This window comes from Thunnus albacares, chromosome 13 (assembly GCF_914725855.1).
Source record: "Thunnus albacares chromosome 13, fThuAlb1.1, whole genome shotgun sequence".
Classification (NCBI taxonomy): domain Eukaryota; kingdom Metazoa; phylum Chordata; class Actinopteri; order Scombriformes; family Scombridae; genus Thunnus; species Thunnus albacares.
The window spans coordinates 4189070-4211621 of NC_058118.1; positions in this window are offsets into that span (position 1 = coordinate 4189070).

The following is a 22552-nucleotide window of genomic DNA, read 5'->3' on the forward strand; positions in this document are numbered from 1 at the left end:
GCTACAAGCCACAAGGTTGAAGTCCTTCCTGAGTATCAACAGTGAATGTCACACCAAAATCCAATCCCTGGATTTATGAGCTTGTTCACGACCATGCTGTGAACAAGATCCTAATAAAACACAATTGCAGCTTTTCACAGGAGCTTCAGGTACACCTTTTCCTTGCGCACATGTCTGAAACATCTGAGACACAGCTCTGACTCTTATCACTTGAATGCAAAGAGAATGAAGATCTGGAGTAGTGCAGACTTTTTTCTGGCAATTCAGCCTTTTCTCATGCAGATGATTTTACAAAAACAAAGAGCATTCAAATAACAATCAGGATGAACAAGAGGGTGATATGGTGCTGCTAGCTGCTCTGGTTGACTGCGGTCTGAGCATAGCTTCTTAGTTTCATGAGCATGTAGGGAATGGCATGACTGAACACAGAATGCATAGCTCTGATAGGATCTCAAATAGATTACATATGTGTAGCATATGAAAATCTGATTCCTAGAGATGTAGTAATAACTCTTCCTCCTCACAGATCCATCTCGACAGAAAATAATGCATTCAAAGTAACACATAGACTGCATCAATTTCACATTGTCTAACGTTTCTACAAACAAAAACTTATAGCGACATGTAAAAATGTGACACATGGCACAGGAAAATATCAATGACTTTAAAGTTGCTACAATCAATATATAGTATGTATTAACAATGGATTAAATGACTATGTGTAATGTGAAAAGGGTCGCTCGTAGTGATGGACCCATAGAGAATTATCACCGAAGTCTGCAGTTTCACTCAGTTTCACAGAGCATTTTTATCATTTTTCAGCTCATTGTTGTTTTTCTTCACTCTCACCGTTCTCATCAGTGTCAGACACAGCAGACTCTCTATGTTATCTGCCCAGCACTGAACAAAGACAGATAGTGAGGCATTTAGCAGCTAAAAAGACCAAAACAGAGCTAAAAGAAAGTGAATATTGGACTTACATTCATCAGGTGGACCCCAAATCGATACTAATGTTACTCTGCAGCTGCTGGATGTGTAAATATGTAAATGTTGCTGACATTTTATGCATGTCAACTTTGTAAGGTGATAATATATCCATGTTCAGATTGTTGTGTTGCCCCAAAGGGACAAAAAAAGTTTTGAATACTTGGGTTGCTGCAGGTGAGAAGAATTCCATTCATGCAATCCATCTCTGGAGCTTCCCAGTGCAAACAGTAGCTGTGTCTCAGTTTAAATTAATTAAACATCTCTCAAAAAGAAACAACAAATAGTCAGGCATGATCATTAAATACAGAATGTAAATCTGGAAATGAGCAGTATCAGTTGCTAAAGCTGAAAGTAGTTCACTGAAGTCAGGTTGACAAGCATGCAGACTCATCATGTTGACTGTCTTCAACAGTTGCGTTATTCCCAAGGGGTCGAACGAGTTTGAGACTAAGCTTAATTAAAGACACAGTGCCATAAGGCCTCACAGTCAGGTGTCTGTCATAAAGACTGAATGGACTGACAGCTAGTCTGGGTTATATTAAGACACCCGACACCATCTGCTTTGGAAATATGTGATGTCAAAAGTGATGTGTTTACTGGCTTTTCCTCCTGTTGATTTGCACACCTAAAAAGGATTAAAGAGGCAAAAAAATATATAAATTTTACCACAAGGATAAAGTTTCACTGAAGGAGACAGACAGAGATAGAGAGAAGAAGGATGTAGCCAGACTGCAGATGATGTATAGGCAAAGCGAGCCTCCTCTCCCTCCTGTCACATGGACAGGAGTCAAGCTTGTTACCTGAGCAGCACAGGCAGTGAGATGAGCCAGTCCTGACAGCTCAGGAGGAATCTCTAAGGACACACAATGTCAATATCAGTCAGGCTTCCGTCTTGTCACAAAAGCAAGGATAAAGAGAGAGGACGAGGGTTTGGCCCTGACCACTAAAAACTTGCACATAGAGAAAAAGAGAAATCCAAAGCCTGCACGTGTACTTTGTTAACTATGTGACACTTTTAATGTTTTTCTTATAGGAGTTCTGCATGTAGCAAATCACTCTATGATATAAACACCACATGATTTTCTCATTGCTCACCTGAAAACCTCAAACCTAAAATAATTCTGCTGAGATTTAAATTGTTTCAAAAATCATATCAAAGCCTGATTTTTATAATGAGAATAGTGGTTTATGGGGGCCGTTTTATCTACAGCAATAAATAGAAAATCTTCTGTGTTATATACAGTGTATAAAAAATATATTAAAAGTGCATCTGGTCTGAGCAGCATCACACAAGCAAAAAGGAAAAGCACTATGTCTATTACTACCAGTCACTGCTGCATTAGATCTATGGAGCTTCTTTTCTAGCTCCAGTGTGTCATACAGAGTATTACACAGTGCCACCTTGTGATCAAGTCTGGTATATTATGTTACCAAAATAACATATTGACCTCAGTCCTTAACAAGCACCAACACAGTTCAGACCGACACCTGTTGTTTTCCTCATTTGCAGCCTCTCTGCTCTCATCAGTGTATTATGAAACACTGAGGAAGCTGCTTGTTGAGTGTCACAGCCAGTCAATTTAGTGATGGAAAACCCACATACTGCTCATGGTCCTTTAATATTTCAGGAAATATTCAAGGGATTGTCAAAAAAGGGACACGTGTTCATTTATTAAATATATCATCTACATTTTGTTTGATGAGGAAAAAACTGGGAATGAATTTAAATCCAAATGTATCATCAGAATAAACCCTTAGATATGTATCATCTTTTTTTCAAGGGGGTCACAGTGAATATGTAATATGTATGTCAGTAAGAGCCTAATGATTACCATGGCACCCAGTTAGTTTAATTTAAAGTTTGTTCTCAGTTTGAAGTGGAGTTCACACGCTTTTTACTGGTCTCAGAAGCACTCTATCTAAACCGTCTGTGTTCTATTATGTGATAATCATTCTGTCCTTCACGTGTGATTAGATGGACAATGATAATCACACACCAGCATTCATTAGTTCAATGAAATTCATTCATTTCAGCACAGTCTATTCTAACTGCAGGTTTGAACTGATACTACAATGAGGAAACAGTGATCAGTAGAACTCCTGCTGTCATCTGGAGTGAGCTGGGAGTCCTCTGCTCTCAGAAAATCTGACTCAGTACATGCTGGGAGAAAATTGATAACAGCTGCAGACGAATACAATGAGAAGATGGTACTTCACACTAGACTGATGTTGGGAAGTCCCACTGTTCCTCATTTTGACAATAACTTTTGTAGAAAGCTTCTATATTTCTTTTTCTTCCTCAAACTCATGTCTCAGCATACAGTCATATTGCTGCCACAAAACCCATACTAGCAACTATCACCATGTTCTGTTTCTGTTTGTCTATTGGTTGCAATGAATTACACATTGCCTATACTTTACACACACACACACACACACACACACACACACACACACACACACACACAGCTTGTATGGACCACGTCAACATAAGATAAGATATATAAAAAAATAAGATATTCTAATGATACTTGTGTGATCAGTATTCAGTCATTAAGTCAAGTTACAACAGATTCTTTATAGCTGCTTGTGCTCTCAGTCATTTGACTGCAGACATTAAATCAGGTATTGTCATGATGGATTCAGCTTTGCCAGCATTTTAATTCCGTCCACACAAAGGACCGTCAGAGTGAATAGTGATTATGTCAGTAGTGAAGGTGACATTTCTCAATCAAACCGACTGCAGACTCAAGCACATAGAGGAGTCCATCTGAGAAAGCCTCACACAAACTAATCAAACACTTGAAGAGAAATTAAAGAGCAGGTCAGTGTGTGTGTGTGTGTGTGTGGACAAGCTGAACTGGTAAATTAAATCAACTAAAATTAAAGAGAAATGCACTTACTGTTTGCAATCATTGTTGTGAATTCATATAAATAAAAGAACAAAACAAGTCTTTATATCTTAACTCCAGATCATCAAGATCAATTAGCTGGCATAATCAATACAGGTCTCCTGGGCTTTAACATGACTAGGCCCTGCTTCCTCACTTGATTAGAAAACTAACCAGCACTGACTGCTCTCACAGCCAGCCCCTCTATCGGAGTATAAACACTCTGAATCTTGAGCACTGCTTCATCATACACACTTAATCTAGATGAACTGACGTACGATGGTGGAGATGGTGCTGTCAGCTGATCTGAGTGAATATGTTTATGAAAGTTAATTTAGGATCTGAGACCAGTCAGCAAATACACACTTTCCACTTTTTTCCGTTTTGGAAATGTATGAAGTTGATAAAAGTCTGTCCCAATAACCACACTATCTGTACAACCTGAGAAAGATCATGACATGATGGATTCATCATGAAAATTAGTTCACATATTAGTGTGATTCCTCTAATGTTCACATGAACCACATCTCTATACATTATAAAAGGTGCAAATATTACAGTATATTAACTGAGCTGTGAAATCAAAGAATTCAGGTGAGTTTGAAAGACAATGATTATTGAAACATAGAAATGTTGAATCAAAATGTGGAGAAGTTATTCCATGTGGGCTCAAGACTAACAGTCTACAGCCATGCTAGAAGCTCTGTGGGGTTGTAATTAGTCACAGCTTTGAACTAAATGCTAACATGCTCACAATGACAATGCATGCAATGCTAACATGCTGCTTTTTAATAGGTATAATGTTTATCATGTTCACCATCTTAGTTTAGCATGTTGACATGCTAATATTTGCTAATTAGCACTGAACTCCTGAGGGTGATGGAAATGTGATTAGCAGGTGTTGAGTCATAAACTAAAATTCTGGACCAATTAAAAAACTGATTGTGGTGGTAGATGAAAAATCAGAAGATCACAAAAGTCATCAGGACTCATCCTCTGACCTTGACTAAATTTCACAACAACTCAAAACCAAAAATGTCTCATGGTGGCAGCAGAGGAAAAGTTTGAGGATCACCAAAGTCAGTACGCTTCTTCCTTTTAAAATCTGTTCAAAAGTTCATGGTAGTTCATCCAATAGTCGTTGAGATATTTCAGTCTGGAACAAAGTGGTAGACTGACAGACCGGCACTGCCATATCATTTAAAATGGTTCATCTATCCCTCTTTAACTTATTTAATATATTGATATGGTTAACATAAGTATAATGTTGGTTGCAGTGAATGATGGGGATGATTGATGTGCCACGTCACCTTTGGAGGCCTGCTGCTGGCTTATTCAGAGTTTTGAGGGATTGTGGTATTGTGGGATAAAACTGTGGTCATTTTATTTTACAGATTAGGAGTCACTGCAGTCAGAACTGAAGAATAACACAAAGACTTTTGTTAAAAGTTACTTTAAGTTTCTTTATACAAATTTTGTTGTCCTACTTTTAACTAAGATTTTTTTTTTGCTCATTTTAAGACAATTTCTGCTACGTTTTGTCCTGGTTTGTATCCCAAGACACTGCACTATGTGATTCCTCTGAGCTCAGTCTCTTAAAGTTGAAGATGTATTCATTAGTTTGGTTGGAATAAAAACCTGCAGCGACTACCCCTGTTGTAGTTTTTAAAAGCAACATGGAGCCCTTTACTCTGACACAGGTGAAGTATTATTTTATATCTCACCAGTTGTACCTGTAGTCTGTATTTCCATCTGCACCTGCTCTGGAGACGCATGAAGTTCACACAATTCCTTCCTTGAAACATTACTTTTCAAAGTATATAAAAATTTGTCAATGGTGTTAATGGACTATATTACAGTTTCTTTCTTGGCAGGCTGTTCCTCAAATACATTACAGTATATGAGCCATTGTAAAATATCTGATAGCCAGCAGCAGACTCAGGCTTTAGGACAAACAGAGCCAGACACTGTAGACAGACTATGCTGTGTTTGTCATCACTATTCCCCGGCTATCTGACCTTCTTTCCTTTTATTGTTTCTTTTATGCTGTAAAGATAAATCAGTAGGAGTTACGGGAAGGATAAACCACAAAAAAAGAAAAAAAACCAAACAAAAACAAAATCATAAAACCGTCCGATGTCGACTAGGTCCTGGGTGTTGTAGCTTCAAGTATCATCTCCCAGCTGGACTGGTAATATAATACTTTATGATAACATGTCTGGATGGGCACTGGGCTATAGACTCTTCCTTCTGCAAGCTGGATATCAACACTGTCATGGTCACTTTGATGTCACATTTCACTCACTGATAAAAAAAAGAGAGAAGACATAAGGTCTCCCTTGTTCAAATGGAAATCTTTTGGCCTTTTACTCTTCATTAGTACAAGATGTATCTGCACACTTAACATGAATGGAAAAATGTTACATAGAAACAAAAACAAGCTCAATTCAAGTGTTTTATTTCACTGTAGTGGACAAGTCGCCTCAACTGACTCTCTGAGGCATAATTCTTCATTAATGTAAAACCCAATTTAACATCATTCATCCCCATGTTCCTTCAAAGATCCAGTCTGACATTTAAAGGGCGTTAAAAGTAAACCTCTCTCCTAGAAGAGTTACTGAAAGGTTATAAACAGATTTCTGCTCTACACTGCCGTCACAGATGCTATTAGCAGCATTTGGATTTTTACCCAAGAAAGTATGAGAGTAATTATTCATTTAAATAAGGATGACAATGATGTATTGCGCAAAGTTAATCAAACTTGGCACACTGCAGTTGCTGTAATTATCTGTGAAAAGAAATACACCCTGTGTTCATTTTTTTAAATAAAAAACTATTGATGCAATATTTCTGTGAAACAAATGTAATCACTGCACAAACTAAAACTAAAATTCTATATCTAAACTCTGCCCCTCTCTAACACTGTCAGATACAGAGAAACTTGTCCATGCCTTTATCGCCTCGAGACTGGACTACTGAAGTGTGCTCTTCATAGGGATCCTTGGCAGAAGCATCCAGAAGCGCCAGTGCATTCAGAACAGCGCTCCCAGGATCCTGATGAGACTGAAAAAACACGAACATATAACACCAACTCACTACTAGTCACTACTCACATAAAACTCCATCAACGGACATTTGCCTCGCTACTTACAGGAACTGATCATACTACAAACCTTAACCTGCACCCTCAGATCTGCCAGCAGCTTGCGCCTCCCAATACCAAACTCCACACCACGGGGCCCCCAGTACTAAGCTCCCACCATGGGGGATCGAGCCTTCTGTTCTGCTGCACCACACTTGTAGAACAGTCTTCATAACCATCTGAGGGCAGCAAAGACTTATTACTAGTTTATTTATGTTGTGTGTTCTATGTTATTAATACTGTAGCACTTTGAGTTTCACTATGAATGAAAGGTGTGGTACAAATAAATGTATTATCATAATAATAATAATAATAATAATAATAATAATAATAATAATAATAATAATAATAATAATAATAATAATAATAATAATAATAATAATAATAATAGTATGGGAAATGTACATGTAGGGCAGCATGTAGGTCAACAATAAAACTATGAGCCTGCAGCCATATAGCAGCTCTGTCAGGCTGTACTTAGGCACAGTGATGGAAGAAGCACTCTGATCCTTTACTTAAGTAAAAGTATTAATACCACAATGTAAAAATATTTCATCATAAGCAAAAGTCCTGCATTTAAAATCATACTTAAGTAAAAGTATAGAAGCATTACAAGCTAAATTTACTTAAATTACTCAAGTAAAAGAACTCGTTTTGCAGAACATCTGGCTTTGACTGATATGTTAAATAAATATAACAAAGTACATTATTAATACTGATGAGTCAATACATAAGCAGCAGTTTATTGTTGCAGCTGCTCAAGGTGGAGCCAGTTTGAATTGCTCTGTAAGGGTCATAAAATAAATCTCAGGGGTCTTGAGATGATAGATTGGGTAGGAAAGAAGAAAAAAGCAAAGTTCAGCCACATAAATTTGGATGCATTTTTCAGAACTCTTCTTTAATCTTTGCATTTTTGTGAAATATTGGAGAGTTTTACTATTTTGGGCCTGAAAAAAATATTTTTTGAAACCATGTGAGAAAAATGTCTCATTGGTGAAACTGCAAACAACTCAAAGACACCTGAAACATGACAAAAAGACACAAATACACACTGATTTTTTGTAATGGCCCACCAGCCAAAAAGGTGGGGAACCACTAGTTTAATCCTCAACAATGCAGTGTACTTTATAATCTTATTATTATGTTATTTTATGAAAAATAACTAAACTGTCATATATGTTATGGAAATTCGAAATTTAGGGGTTACAAATTGGGTTACACTGGGTGAACCATGGGCTTTGAGGTCATAGAGTAAGAGACACTAAATCTTAAGCTGAAGGAGATACTGTCTCCTCTCCTTGAGACTCAGAGCAGCTGTCTGTGATGTCTGGGGAAGCGGAAGCCTTTCTGATAAAGGGTAAATCGCCGTTGCCGTGGTTACCAAGGTCAGAGGGGGTTACTGCCCGCCTCCCCAGACACCACAGATAGGTGATTGCATAGATTGGCATAATCAGACAACAGTGGCTCCAGACCAGACTGTGCTGACGGTGACCTGAAGCTCCATGCAACGTGACCTGAACTAACACGGGTAAAGGACAGTTCCTTGTTTAGAAACTAATGAACCAATAGACTCATTTCTCATATTGTAGATGCACTGGGTTTGACCATTTCTGGGCGTATAGTATTTGTGGCATGATCTGTAGGGGTTTAAAGACCAAAGTCAGAGCTGAGATCCTCAGAACATTAGAGATGGCATCATGCACATTCAACTGTGATTGATAAAGTTTCTGCTCTCCGCTTGGCCAAGTGTTGAATACATTTTCTCAGCATAAGACATCAAAGGCTCCTGTACACTTTCTTCACTGATGAGTTGACCATTGATCAGCGTTTCTCCATAACAATATAAATATAGTGGAGTAAGAAGTACAATATTTCCCTCTGAAATGAGTGGAAGTATAAAGCAGCATAAGATTAAAATACTTACGTAAAGTACAAGTACTTTAAAATTGTACTTAAAGGTGCAGTGTGTAGAATTTAGTGGCATCTGGTGGAACAGGCTTGGAATATAATATCCATAAGTATGTTTTAATTAGTGTATAATCACCTGAAAATAAGAATCATTGTGTTTTTGTTACCTTAGAATGAGCCCTTTATATCTACATAGGGAGTGGGTCTTCTTCCATGGAGCCTGCCATGTTGCACCGCCATGTTTCTACAGTAGCCCAGAACTGATAAACCAAACACTGGCTCTGGAGAGGGTGTTTTTTTGCGAGTTTAGTGGCCACCGTAGATTCTCATATGCTTGGAAGCCACATTAAGACAAACACAAAATCTGCTTAATATCACCTTCAGAATATATCAAGGATTAAAGGACTTAGGTCTCAGCAGGATTTGGAAAAAATTTGTCCATATATTTATCTTCAGTAGACTCGACTACTGTAACAGTGTCTTAGTGTAACAGTGTCTTTACAGATCAGACAGCTGCAGCTGATTCAGAACGCTGCTGCTCGAGTCCTTTTAAAGAACTGATTTTAAAATACTGCTGTTTATTCAGCACTGAATGGTTTAGGGCCGAAATACATTTCTGATCTTCTGCCATGTTATGAACCAACTAGACCTCTCAGGTCATCTGAGACAGGTCTGCTTTCTGTCCCCAGAGTCAAAACTAAACATGGAGAAGCAGCGTTCAGTTTTTATGCTCCACGTATCTGGAACAAACTCCCAGAAAACTGCAGGTCTGCTACAACTCTCAGTTCTTTTAAATCAAGGCTGAAGACTCAAATCAAATAATTATTCATTTCTTACACTGCACTGTAACTTTTATTCTTGTATTTTATACCTGACTTTTCATTTTAGCTTGATTTTATTTTCTATTCTCTTAGCTCTTTAATGACTGTTTTTGATTGTATTTAAGTGTCCTTTTATGGTGTGTATCTTTTGTACTTTGTCTCAATGCTTTTGTTTTATGTAAAGGACTTTGAATTGCCTTGTTGCTGAAATGTGCTATATAAATAAACTTGCCTTGGAAGGGGGTGGGTGAGGCGAGGGGTATTCAGTTGGTTGCAATCTGCAACTTCACCACTAGATGCCACTAATTCCTACACACTGCACCTTTAAGTACAGTACTTGAGTAAATGTACTTAGTTACATTCCACCATTTCTTAGGCACAGAGGTGCTTTGAGCTAAATGCTAACATCAGCAAGCTAATATGTTTTTAATGTTTACCTTGGCCACCATCTTAGTTTAGTGTGTTAGCATGTTAATTAGCTCTTCCACCAGGTATAACTGAGGCTGATGGGAATGTTTGTAACTTCATGTCATGAAAGTAGTTCTGCAAGTATTAAATCTTAAACTTTGACCTGATGATGCCGCTAAATGAAAAATTAAGGGATCACCACAATTCATCCTGAGAGGCACGTTAATGTCTGTACTAAATTTCAATCTGCCCAACAGTCTTAGAGACATCCAGTCTGGACATTGTCATCCCTAGAGCCACATATGCTGCTACAGTGGCTAGGAAGATGTTAAAAGAAAAGGTCTGTCTGTTCAGATTTAGTGGAATACACATTCTGCATATATATGTTTTGCCAGTGTTTTCTTGGAGTGGTTCATGATCCAACTTTGAATTGCTCTTTGCTTGACTTCTTGTGCTTTTGGTAAATACTCAGTAATCAGTGAAGTAATGGCACACATCTTTTTTACTTTGTACAATGGGGCTGTTTTGATTGCGTGCTGATTCCCTAGACAGCTCTGGCACTGGCTGCTCTTGGAAATACATCAGTATTGTGGTGAACCACAAAGTTAATGGCATAGATCTTCATGAGAGCACCCCTGCCCTCCCCCACCACCATCACCACCCCCATCAGGCTGAGGATGGGCTCCTCAGGAGGGTATTTGCATAAAGCCACTAAGCCCAGCTGCAGTGACAAAACACAGCAGCCAGTCAGGATTCAAAAAGGTGCATTACTGTCACCTGCTGGTAGATCTCTGTGGGCAAGAGCAGTGTCAGTCTAATTCACACTGACAGCATGGCGGCCAGCAGAGCTCGTTCTTCCTCTGAACTTGTAAACACAGTGGTTCTGCACATTAACCTCATTTACATCTTAAAGCTTTCGTGGTTGCTCACTTTATCCCACAGCTGGTTACAATCCCACCATGTTTGCTCACTCTGCCACATTTAATACCGTGATGTGTTGCATATTTTCTGTATTGCAATCATGAAACTTCAGCAGGACCACCATAGTAACAAAAAAGAACACTCCTCATTGTATGATAATTTGGCGTGATTTAAGTAAGAGTAATGCAGTGTTAACTGATAGCAGGGCTGCAGAAAAACACATTCTCTCACTTACCTCACAGTGGTTTCTAGTCCTGTTGGGAGTTTTGTTTTTTAGTTGTCTAGGTTTCAAAGTATCTGTCTCTAACATTTCTGTCTTTATGTTTTAATCTTGATCTACCCCTGTTAAAACACCTTGTAACTTTTTGAAAAGTGCTGTATAAATAGACTTTATCATTATTAATATACTATATCATTACCACATGGAATTTGGTGAGGTCATGTAAAACACAGTATAGTCTGCCCAAAATACAACTTAAACAGAAGAAAGTGCAGGGCCTTCAAATAGTTCAACAGCAACATCTCTTTCAAGATCCCTGTTATTCTGGATGTTAGTCCTTTTTCCCCGGAGACATTTGTACATGTCACAGTAGGAAAAGCACAAGTATAAATGATAAATTAATAATGGCTGAATTCCATTCAGCTGAGGCTCACTGTCACAGCCATTGTTAATGTTATCAGTAACACTTAAGTAAGTAAGTAAGTCCAAATGTGGAAAAAGGGAGATTCCAGAGACCTCACGGGAAACAGTTACAAAGTCATAAATTGTTCTTATGAAATCATTTGACAGGTTAAACAATGAAAAGAGATATTCTTTAAACTGGAAGAGCTCATTCTGGCTCGTTAGTAAAAGGAATAATTTCACTTCTTGGGAAAACATTGTTGCACAACAAAGATGAATGATCAAGCTTTGTTTGATATGAAAATGAAACTGTGATTTCTGTGGAATAATCGTGACAGGCTATTGCACAGAAGAATGACACCATTCTTATTTTTGTACGGTAAAACAGTCTGCTAACTTACAGCCAACAGTCTGCTAACTTAGCTTAGCACAGAGAACTTATCTCCAGGAAGTTACTGTGCCTGGCCAAGAAATGTTTGTAGTCCTCGTGCTAATCTAAGCTAAAAGAGCATTTACCTTTCTTTTTCATTTAAAATTAAACTGTAATTTCTGTGAAATAACTGCATATAATAACTGTATATTCTGTTGTGTTGAGATGGGCTTCTTTTATAACAGACTCCATAAGGGATTAAACTATGCAAACAGAGACATAATGGTATAATGGAGGCTGGATGGTTGGTCAAACTGTCACAATATTGGTTACAGGAAATGTGGCATATAAATGTTGATGTCCTCACATCTAGCACAAGATGGCGCCAGTGCTCTCTCTGGTTGTAAGACAGCACTGCAGCTCTTTCATCCAATTAGCTGACAGTAAGGTCTACACACCAGTATCAGACCAGAGAGAAATAATCTTAATGTTACTGTGATATTTCCTATTGTATGAAGCTGAGGAACATCTTCAGAGGACATTGAATGTTGTCACCAACTGTCATACTCACATCTATTTTCAGAGGTTTACAGCCTACATATCTGTAGCTATTACAGTATATAGGCCTCTGGTATAAGCTGTCAGTCACTTTCCCTGTCTGAAATGTTCACACCTCTGAGTTGAGGCTTGAATTAGCTTCTCACAGATGATACACTGGCTCCTTAACACCCAACAGCTCTGTCTTCTCTGTTCCAGCGGCTAATTCTGACACAAGTCTGTCCTCCACAGTCGTTTAGGCCTACATCACTGAGACAGAGCCGCAGTGAAGCAGCCGTCTCCTCCGTCTCTGCACTGATGGATGTCTGTCTGACAGGCTGTTGCCTGAGCAGCAGCAGCAGCAGCAGTGCTGTGTGTTTTCTGTCTTGCGTGCAGGCACCAGTGAGCCTGTGAGGGACGGAGACATCTGTATATTCAAGTTTTCTGCTCCTGCAATGTGCTGCTCAGTGTGCATGGCAGGACACGGGGAGGTGCACGCTCGCCTGGCTGCGTGGCGAGCCGTGGCCGCCATCATTGTTGTGTGAGACTGTGAAATAAAGATGAATCAATAAACTGCAGATATATACTGTATGTGTGTGTGTGTGTGTGTTCAGTGTAGAGGCCTATAGGCGCTATGTGTTTGTTGTGTCAGGGCCTTAACATCTGAACATCTTCTCATGTTGATGTTGTAGAATTGCATGAGAGGTGATCAATTTAAGTCACTGTCACTACTGAATAGTGTAAGATGAGTCAGCTATCTACGTATTTACACTAATAAAATAAGATAAGCACTTAAATATCAGCTAGTAGGGCTTCAGGTGGAGTTATAGGTAAAACTACATTTCTCCATGTACACTAAACTCTTCCATGCCTGTGTCTGCCCTGTGTTGGTCTATGCTGCTGGTTTGTGGGGCTTTCAAGCTCACAAAGAATGTAAACAGGTTCAAAATAAAGCTATAGGGTACTCTTTGGGGAGTGAATATGTTTTCTCCAATCATATTGTAGCTGTGACAGGGGACACAGGGTGGGAACCTTGTGAAGTATGTTGGGCTGTTTGTATGACTGTAGAACAGACTGACTTTCACTGGTGAGTATGAACAACAGTAGACTGAGCAAGAAAATCCTCATGTGGGACACTATATGCAGTCCTTGGGCAGAGTACATGCACATTTTAAACCTAGGGAGTAAGGGAGTAAGCACATTTTGAAAGAAAAAGTTAATATTGGTTTGATTGAAGATTTTGTTCTTTGGTTGTTTGAAGAAAAAAGAAGTGCTTCTGAGATTTGGGAGAAGTCAGAACTTAGAACAGATGGTTTAATCAAAACTGAATTTAGTACTGAAAATAATGATCTGAGAAGTGTGCCAAGATGATGTTTGGTATCTACTACTACATCTGGTAACAGGATGTTCTGTTAGTATTGATGAATATGGCTTTTGTGAGTTATGTGATATTTTTTAAATCAAATGTGTGAATATGTATATATATAGTTGCAGTTTGAAAGTGAACTCCAACAATTACATATTTTCAGGTGTCCAGGTGTTGGAGAGTACTACTGTGTATGTGTAAAAAGTAGTATAAAGCCTTTTGTGTTTCCAAATTGTGTCTCTTGGGCCAGTGTTGGTTGGGGCTGAGGACTACAAGTTTGAAAATGAAAACAATCTGGGAGTATGGAGTTAGAAAGAAATGAAGTTTTAAAAAAAAAAAATCCATTGTGAGAGTCCGACAGTGTTACAGAAGTGCAAAATGCTAAACCGCTGGAGTATCCTTCCACCTTCACTGTTAACTTGAGTGCTATGTGCAAAACTGAAGCTCTTTGCTACCATTTCAGATAATAGGACACAGTCCAGTCTGTGAGCTCAAATAATGTCATTTATAATGAAAGTCTTTTTAAGGAGGGATCCAACACTTTGTAGCACCAACTTTAGAGTGACAGTTGAGGTGCTATTATCATATGTAGGCAGTGGAGGTCTCATAAGTAGAGCTGGCGGGCCTATGAGACATACAGGTTAGCTTGTTACTGGGCCTCGGTCTGTTATTACATAAAACTCTAATAGTGAATGTTACTGCACATTGAAATGCTATGAGTTGATTGGTAGAGAGAATTATTAGTATTATAAGCTGGACTCACAGTATGTCAGGAGCTACTGTATGTTAACAAATGTTAGCATGCTAAATGGTGAACATGGTAAACATTATACCTGCTTAGCATCAGCATGTTAGCATTGTCATTGTGAGCATGACAAGTAGAGCTGCTAACATACCTGTAGACTCTTAGTCTTGTTGCTGAAATAATGGGAAGATGAAATGAAAACTAACACTGCATGCTTATTTACTGAAAATGCGTTTAATATGTAGCTTTTATATAGTGTTTCTATTCTATGATGTTACTGTGTAAAATATGTTATTTTTCTTCTTTTTGGGGGGGTTCAGGTTTCATGTTTACCATGTGCCCTGCAGCCATGATTTGTTTTGTTTTTTTCCTTTGGAACATGAATGTCAGATACAGGAATAATTTATGAATACATAGTATTGTCATATGTCATGAAATACCATGTTCGATGGACCTTTTTATTCATTCCAAAATCCGTTTGATATCACCTAAAATGAACTATAATTTAATGATATATATGCATTTTTTTCTGTTGTGTGCATATTGAAAAGCAGAAAAACTACAAAGTGTGTATGCTGATGAGTTTAATGCTGAAACCACACACACAGCCACATGAATTTTTGGGTTGTAAACAAACATACACACACACACACACACACACCCATACTTTCAACTGTACTCTGCGGCTGAGTTTATGTGTTTTCAAGCCTCATTTGCAACATTTGAGAAGCTTGTGTTATTTTTTTTCTCAGTGTGAGATTCCCGGAGGCCACTTAAGGAGACACAGTCAGCAGATTCTGATAACATGTACAAGCATGATGTTTATTTTACTCATCAGAAATCAAAGTCGTCTTTGTGCCAAGCAAGGGTTGGATTCCCAGGCTGCAGAGAGGTCTCTTTGAGCTCAGCGTAGCGTTTGCAAGCTGTGGCTGAATCACAGTCACAAGGATTTCAAAACAGCTGGGAAGCTCCATCCGAAACTCTCACACAGTGATGCAGTGAGACACCCAAGCAGAGCTGAGCGAGAGGGGTTTAAAATGTGGAAACTGTTAATCAAGGAGAAGCAGGCTATTTCATCCTGAAATGCTGCAGTTGGCACTTTGTTTTTAAGCGTAGTTCATTTATTATGCACTGTTAAAAAAGCAGGACACATGGAGTGAGGAATATTAATTGTTTTGATTATGTGTCTCCTTAACTGGCACAGACATGTTGACATGGAGACACCACCTTTTGCGCAATTATTTCTGTGTAGTAACGGCTCTGTGCTCAAAAACAAAAGGCTCATGCTGTGTTCATGTCATGTGGGGATAACTGAGGAAATTACTTCTTGGTAAAAGGCAAATAATCTCAAGTGTTCATATTTGAAGTGCTTTGAAGCTGTAAGGACACAGTGATTGCAGTTGTCTGTAGATTTTGGTTTTCTCCTCATAAGCGTTTTCACATGTGCACTTGGTTATGGAGTTCATGAGTTCATGTTTTACAGCAAGCCAAACATAGAAATGTAAACCACAAATAACAAATCCAGAAAGTTGTATGCCCGCATGTTTTTTTGTTTTTTTTCATGTCAGCAAAAAATAACTGAGGTCATGCAGTTCTTTTTTAGTTTAGGTGGATGTATCACGTGACTCAAGTATTTTTATTGGTGACACCAGGATTCAACCCACCTTTTTACCATTTATAGGCAGTATATTAATAATTAATGAAGCGTCTATTACACACATAAACAAATCCTTACAGAGTGTTAAGAATCATTTATTGGCTGTTTACACACATGTAGAAATGATTCACAGGCGGGTTTAAAACCATTGTGTTGTGTTCATGAAGAAACATCAGGGTTCTTTCTTTAAAATGGAAATAGTAGTTTTACAAAAAAAAAAATTTCTTAACTCAAGGTCCACTTACTGGATTTCTTGTGCTTTCAGCTGCATCTAGTGGCCTTCATCAGTGGATGGAATTTGCTCAGTTGTAAAGGAGAGTGAAGAAGTGTTCACAAATAAATGCTTCATTGATATGGGATTAAATTATGTGTCATAATAATTAAATAAAATCTCCCAAGCATCAAAAAAATGGAATGGTGAATAAAAATAAATTGAAAGCAAAAAAATGACCTTTAAAGGCAAAACTTACAATAAAACTTTCTTCAGTTTTGCTGCTTAATTTTTCAGTTTCAGTTCTGACATAAAGCTCTCATGTTGGCCGGGTGTAAGGCCGGAGATATACTTGCTTTTAAATACGCGTTTGTGTGCTCATGATGGCTGCGTTGCGTATCCTGTGTCTATTTGGAGCACTAGTTGTGCCCCATCCTTGGAAATTAATGCTACATATCCGCAAGATGAAATACGTACAGGAACGGTAGGGAAAGTATAGTAGTGTATAATCGATGGGCTAATTTGACGGAGAAAATCATCAAACATCCTGGTGGACATTCGAAAATACTGGTGGTGTTTCTCATCATCAGTTACTTGCAGTGGCAGAACGAGAGAAACATATTTGCCATTGTCACAACGTGCTTGATTTAGGGGCCTTGCCTACCATCTACAATGGCGCCGCTGTCGCTTTCTCTGCCGTGGTCTAAGAATTAACAAAACAGTAACCTCCTCGAGTGTCTGTTTACATCATGCAAATCTGGGAGTTCTATTCATATCCTTAGTTCTCTGGTAACTCTAGTAGAATCCTCCAGTAACAAGCAAAGTCCATCCGCAAGTATCTGAACAATTCTGTTCATGAAGCAGCCGGTTGTCTACGCGAACATGTGGTTAAAAAGCAAGTGTGTCTCTGGCCTTACAGAGCTGTGTTCTCATTAGCCAATTACTTTTGAAGAGACAGCTCAATGGTAAGTCGTACTTGTTGCACTTCCAGACTGTTGAAACTGAAAAATTCTGACCTGAAACTGTAAAGTTCAACTGCAAAACTGGGAAATTAGGCAGCAAAAGAGAAATCCTGATCAGTGAAAGAAAAGTGGAGAATATTATAATCAAATGTTTCACTCTTGTAGAGTTTTATCAAAAGTTTTGCATGAGGTCACTTTCTTGCTTTCAGTATAATTTTCACTGTACTGTTAACATAAGTATGTGGAGTGTAATTCCTCTGTGTAAACTACAGTAGCTGGATATCATTCATTACCTCCCACCTAACGTGGATGTTTTCGTTCAATACCGAATGTGCTCTAAGTTTTGATTTGTTAACAGTGATCAAAGCACTAAAGCAGGCCTTGTCCTCACATCTTTGATCATAAATTCATGGGTTTTAAAGCCCTTACAGTCGTTCTCATATCAGCCCTAATCTGGGGTAAAAATGAAACTCCCCTGATCATGGCAGCTTGAATGAAATGTGCTGAACTTTCTCAAATCCTAAACTGTTTATTACCATCGTCACGATACGCAGCCCGCTGTCACTATTGAAAAGTTTGTTCAAAGCATGAATCTTGATATTAATGTGTTGATTTTTATATTTTGACAGGCTAAGCAGATCAATTTTATTTTGAGCTAATAATTCTTATGGTCTAAACCGCTTAAATCAAAAGACAGACACCCAATCTCAAAACAGCATCGTTATTAATTTCATCCAGCTTCATCACTTCTACGTCTGCATTGAATTGACGTCTTTGTTAATAACAGCTATATTTCTTTTAGAGGAAAATCAATTCATCTTTCGATTCATTAAATGTGAACCTTTAGTGGAATGTTTTGAATAGTCATGTTGCTTACAATGAAGAAATGTTTGTTTTACAGGCAACATTAAGATCAATGAGCAAAATGAAATAACTGACATTGACAGAGAAAGCTGTGAACTATTTGTTTACAGTTCAATAGTTTTGTATGTTTCTGTATTAAAAAAGTAGATCAATCTATTGCACAGTTCACATGTGACTTAACAGCAAAAATACAGTTTCACACATTTTTTGCACTACAATCCCTCTACTGGGAAAAAGTTATTCACATATCCATATTAATTTACACTTTCATTTCATACATTGTGTTGAACTCATGAAAGCATTTACTCATTATCTCATATACAGTAATTCAACTTGAAAATGTGAATTATGTGAGCGCTGCCTCAATTAAGTTTTTTGGAAGCTTTTTAACGTCCCCGACGACCTAATTTAACAATCAGCAAAGATTTACATGAATTTTTTTTTTTTTAACCACAATAGCAAAAGTCTGAGTGAGAACCTCCAAACAATTTCACACAATGAGTGCTAATTTAATCCTGATGCCAGTGTTTATTTGATGCGTGCAGAGATGAAGAAGAAGAGAACACTTGGAAAGTGCTGGTACATATAACAAAAGCAATGTGTGACAACAGCTTTATAGCACAATTAGTCACGGCTAACCAGAAAGCATGCACTTCACAAATGTGAAATCACTGCAGTGTCATCAAGTATCAGTCTGTGATGTGACCTTCTAATTTGATCTGATTTAAGGAATGATCTGATCTGTGGCGTTCTTTGATAAACGTGCAGATTTACTGCGGCTTTCTGAGAATGTTTTCATACAGTGGAGCTGATGCAAAGTGGGTTGCTGCTCAGAGACACGGCTGGTGGATGATGGGAGCCGATACGACTCGCAGCCAGCGGTGGCCCGGCTCAGCTCGGTGCTTTGTTCCCGGATCGCGGGGTTAATGGTTTTCCGTACTGGGTGGTGAGGGAGGAGCACCGCAGGTTTTTCAAGCATTCTGTGTCGGAAAATTAGGATGCAGCCTCTGTTGTCAGAGCCGGGGAGCTGTCTGCCACTTTCCCAGCAGCCCTTAGGCCAGTGACAGGGAGATGGATGATATCTGCAGCCTGGCCCCACACACACACACACACACATATACACACACACACACACACACACACACACACACACAGCCTGTTTCTAGTTCCCTCTCTCTCATGTGCACACACACCAATATAGTGGAGCAAACAAAAACACACCTACACACAGACTCTCTTTCCTCCCTTTCTTTCCATCTCTTCGTATTCTCTTTTCTTCTAACACACACACACACACACACACACACACACACACACACACACACACACACACACACACACACACAAACACACACACACAGAGTATGAGTATTTGTCTAATACACCTCTCTCTTTGTTGCCTTTGGCAACAAAACCAATATCCTACATATCAAGGGGAATGAAAACCTCACAAGTGAAAACAATGAAAATGTTTTGAGGGGAAACTGCAGGATTCCTTCATTGTTTGCTTACATGGAATAAAACATTATATTTCTAAATAACCAAACTCACACAACATATTCAACTGAGACATTTATTGAAATCACTCTGTTTACAATATGAAAAATAGATATTGCAACATCTCCAGTCAGCACATTTTCTATTAAGATATAACATGCAAGAAGATATTTATTTGTAAATCAGTACATTTTGGAAACTGCAAACACCAACAATGAGTATTTTATTAACACAGACAAAACTGCAGGAGTGAAGATGTTTATTACTACAATAAGTCAACTGGCACGACTCAGCACATAGTGATGAATATTATAATTAAAGAAAATACACACTTGTACTGTACTAAACTGTTAGAGAATGTGTGTGTCCACTACAGCCGTGTGTAAGTGTGTTTATGTGTGGGTGTGTTAAGTCCTTAAAAGAAGTGCTTCCTTTTCCTTCCGCCCCTCAAGCCCCCCCCCCTCCCACTCCCCATCTCCCTCTCTCTCATTGTCCTTACCTGCTATCCCGCTCTCCACCACACTGCTGATGTTCCTGCAGTCGGGACCGAATCCAGCGGCCGTGTCACCTGAGTAACAGCCGGTGCATACTAATGACAACCGGGGGGGGTGAGGTGAGTTGGGGGGCTCGACTCTGCTCTGGCAGGAAATGCCTCGTCCACTGCACTTCAACTCCCCCCCCCCTCCTCCCTCCTCCCAACCTTTCTTCTTCCTCTTCCTCCTCATCACTCTGGAAGAACAGAGAGAATGGAGGGCTGTAAATGGCAAAGGATGGTGGAAAAAACAAGAAGGAGAGGAGAAGGGACAAATAAGGCGAGAGTGATGTTGGAGCGGGTGGAGGGAGCAGGGAGGAGGGAGGGGGTGAGATGAGGGGCAGAGAGAGAGAGAGAGAGAGAGAGAGAGAGAGAGGGAGGGTGGGGAGAAAAGGAGAACGAGGGGTGGAGGGGAGCAGGGTGTTAAGGGAAACATCCATCACTGTTTTAAGTGACTGCAGTGGGACGGAGCTGAGTAAAAGGTCGTCTGGTCTCTTTCTGTGCACAGTGGGCACCTGGGCAGAGCTGAGCAGCTTCCAAATGACTCCAGGCTAATTATCTCACGCAGACCGTCTGTTACAGCAGTCTGACACTTTTACTGACTCACTCGTCTACCGCAAGTGCGCAAGCAAAACAAGGCAGTCATACACCCAAATACTCTCCTGCTAACAAAATGGAGCACGCAGGAAAAACAAGAAGTTTTGGACTTTTGTTGTTGTGTTGCAAATGTAAGTTGTGATTTGTCTTACCTGTGAGAGCAGGGAGAAAGACAGACAACTGCCACGGCTCCTAGAGAAGAAAAGATAAAGATAGCAATTTAGCATAAGTGTGGGAAAACAGAAAAATGTAGGAGGGTTGACCGTTTTCGCTGCCTTTACAAGCACGAGAAAAACCCTCAGAAAAACTGGAACAGAGAACAAAATACAGCAGAGTTCATCTCTAAAACATCAGTTCTTTTGTAGTCCCTGCAAAAGAGTAAACATGCTGTGATTATCCAAGTGTCCACCTGCGCAGAGCCTGAGCGGATGCACTTGAGGACACACTAGGAATTTTGTGGTCATGACCTGTTCCAGCAGGGACACAAAGCAAACCGCCAGTATGTGACTGGGCTAGCTGAACATGTGTGTGTGTGTGTGTGTGTGTGTGTGTGTGCTAGAGTTCCAGGGAGAAGTTTGAATTCTAACCAGAATGCAAATCATTTGAATCTTCAGTTAAAGAAAAACAGACTGCAGCACTAATGCAGCGTCGGCGTACAAAAGGAAGAGTCATAGAGTGGCTCAAAGTGTAAATTGGGCATCTGAGTCAAATTGTCTGGTGGCCAAGGGGTTAAAAGCTTTTGCCTGTGGCGACAATGCCAGGCCAGCTATAGGTCACATTCAAGTCCCAGCCACTGGATAGCCAACCTGCAAGACAGAGCATAATTATCCCAGCCAGTTACAGTTCAATAACTCCATCAAGCTGCTAGCCAGATACCAGGTTTCCCTGGCAACGCCTCCGAAGTGAATCACAGATCAGAGAGAGAAGGGGAGATAACACCGGACCCTGGGAGGGAGTGGGGCCAGGAGGACGGAGGGGGGGGGGGATACACCCTCAAATACTGTGTGCCTTTAAACAATACAAAACACACATGTGCGATGCTAACACGTAAACACACACACACACACACACAACAAACCAGGTCTGAGAGCATTCCAGGTGGCTGTGCTGAGACTCGGCCTGTCAGGCCTTGAGTCTGCTCCCTCTGAGCTCTGTTGTTTGGTTTTCAATCATCAGCTCCACTTTCCAGACTCCTGCTCTGTGCCCACAAGGCCCGCCGTGAAAATCCTGAAGTCTCAGAGCAGCTCAACTGTCCTTTCAATAGACACCCCCACCTCCCACAGCACTTACTGTAATCTGAAAAACTTAATGGAGTTTATCTCTCATCCCTGTCGCCCTGAGAATAATAGAGAAACTTTTGTGCTTTGGATGCACGGGGATAATTACATTACGAGTGGCACTACGATTTATACCCTTGATTGAATTAAAAACAAAATTGAATTGGCTTTAGTGCAGACTGTAGGAGGCGAGGCTCCGTGTATGAAATGTGTGTCCATGTCGTCGAACAGGTGTAT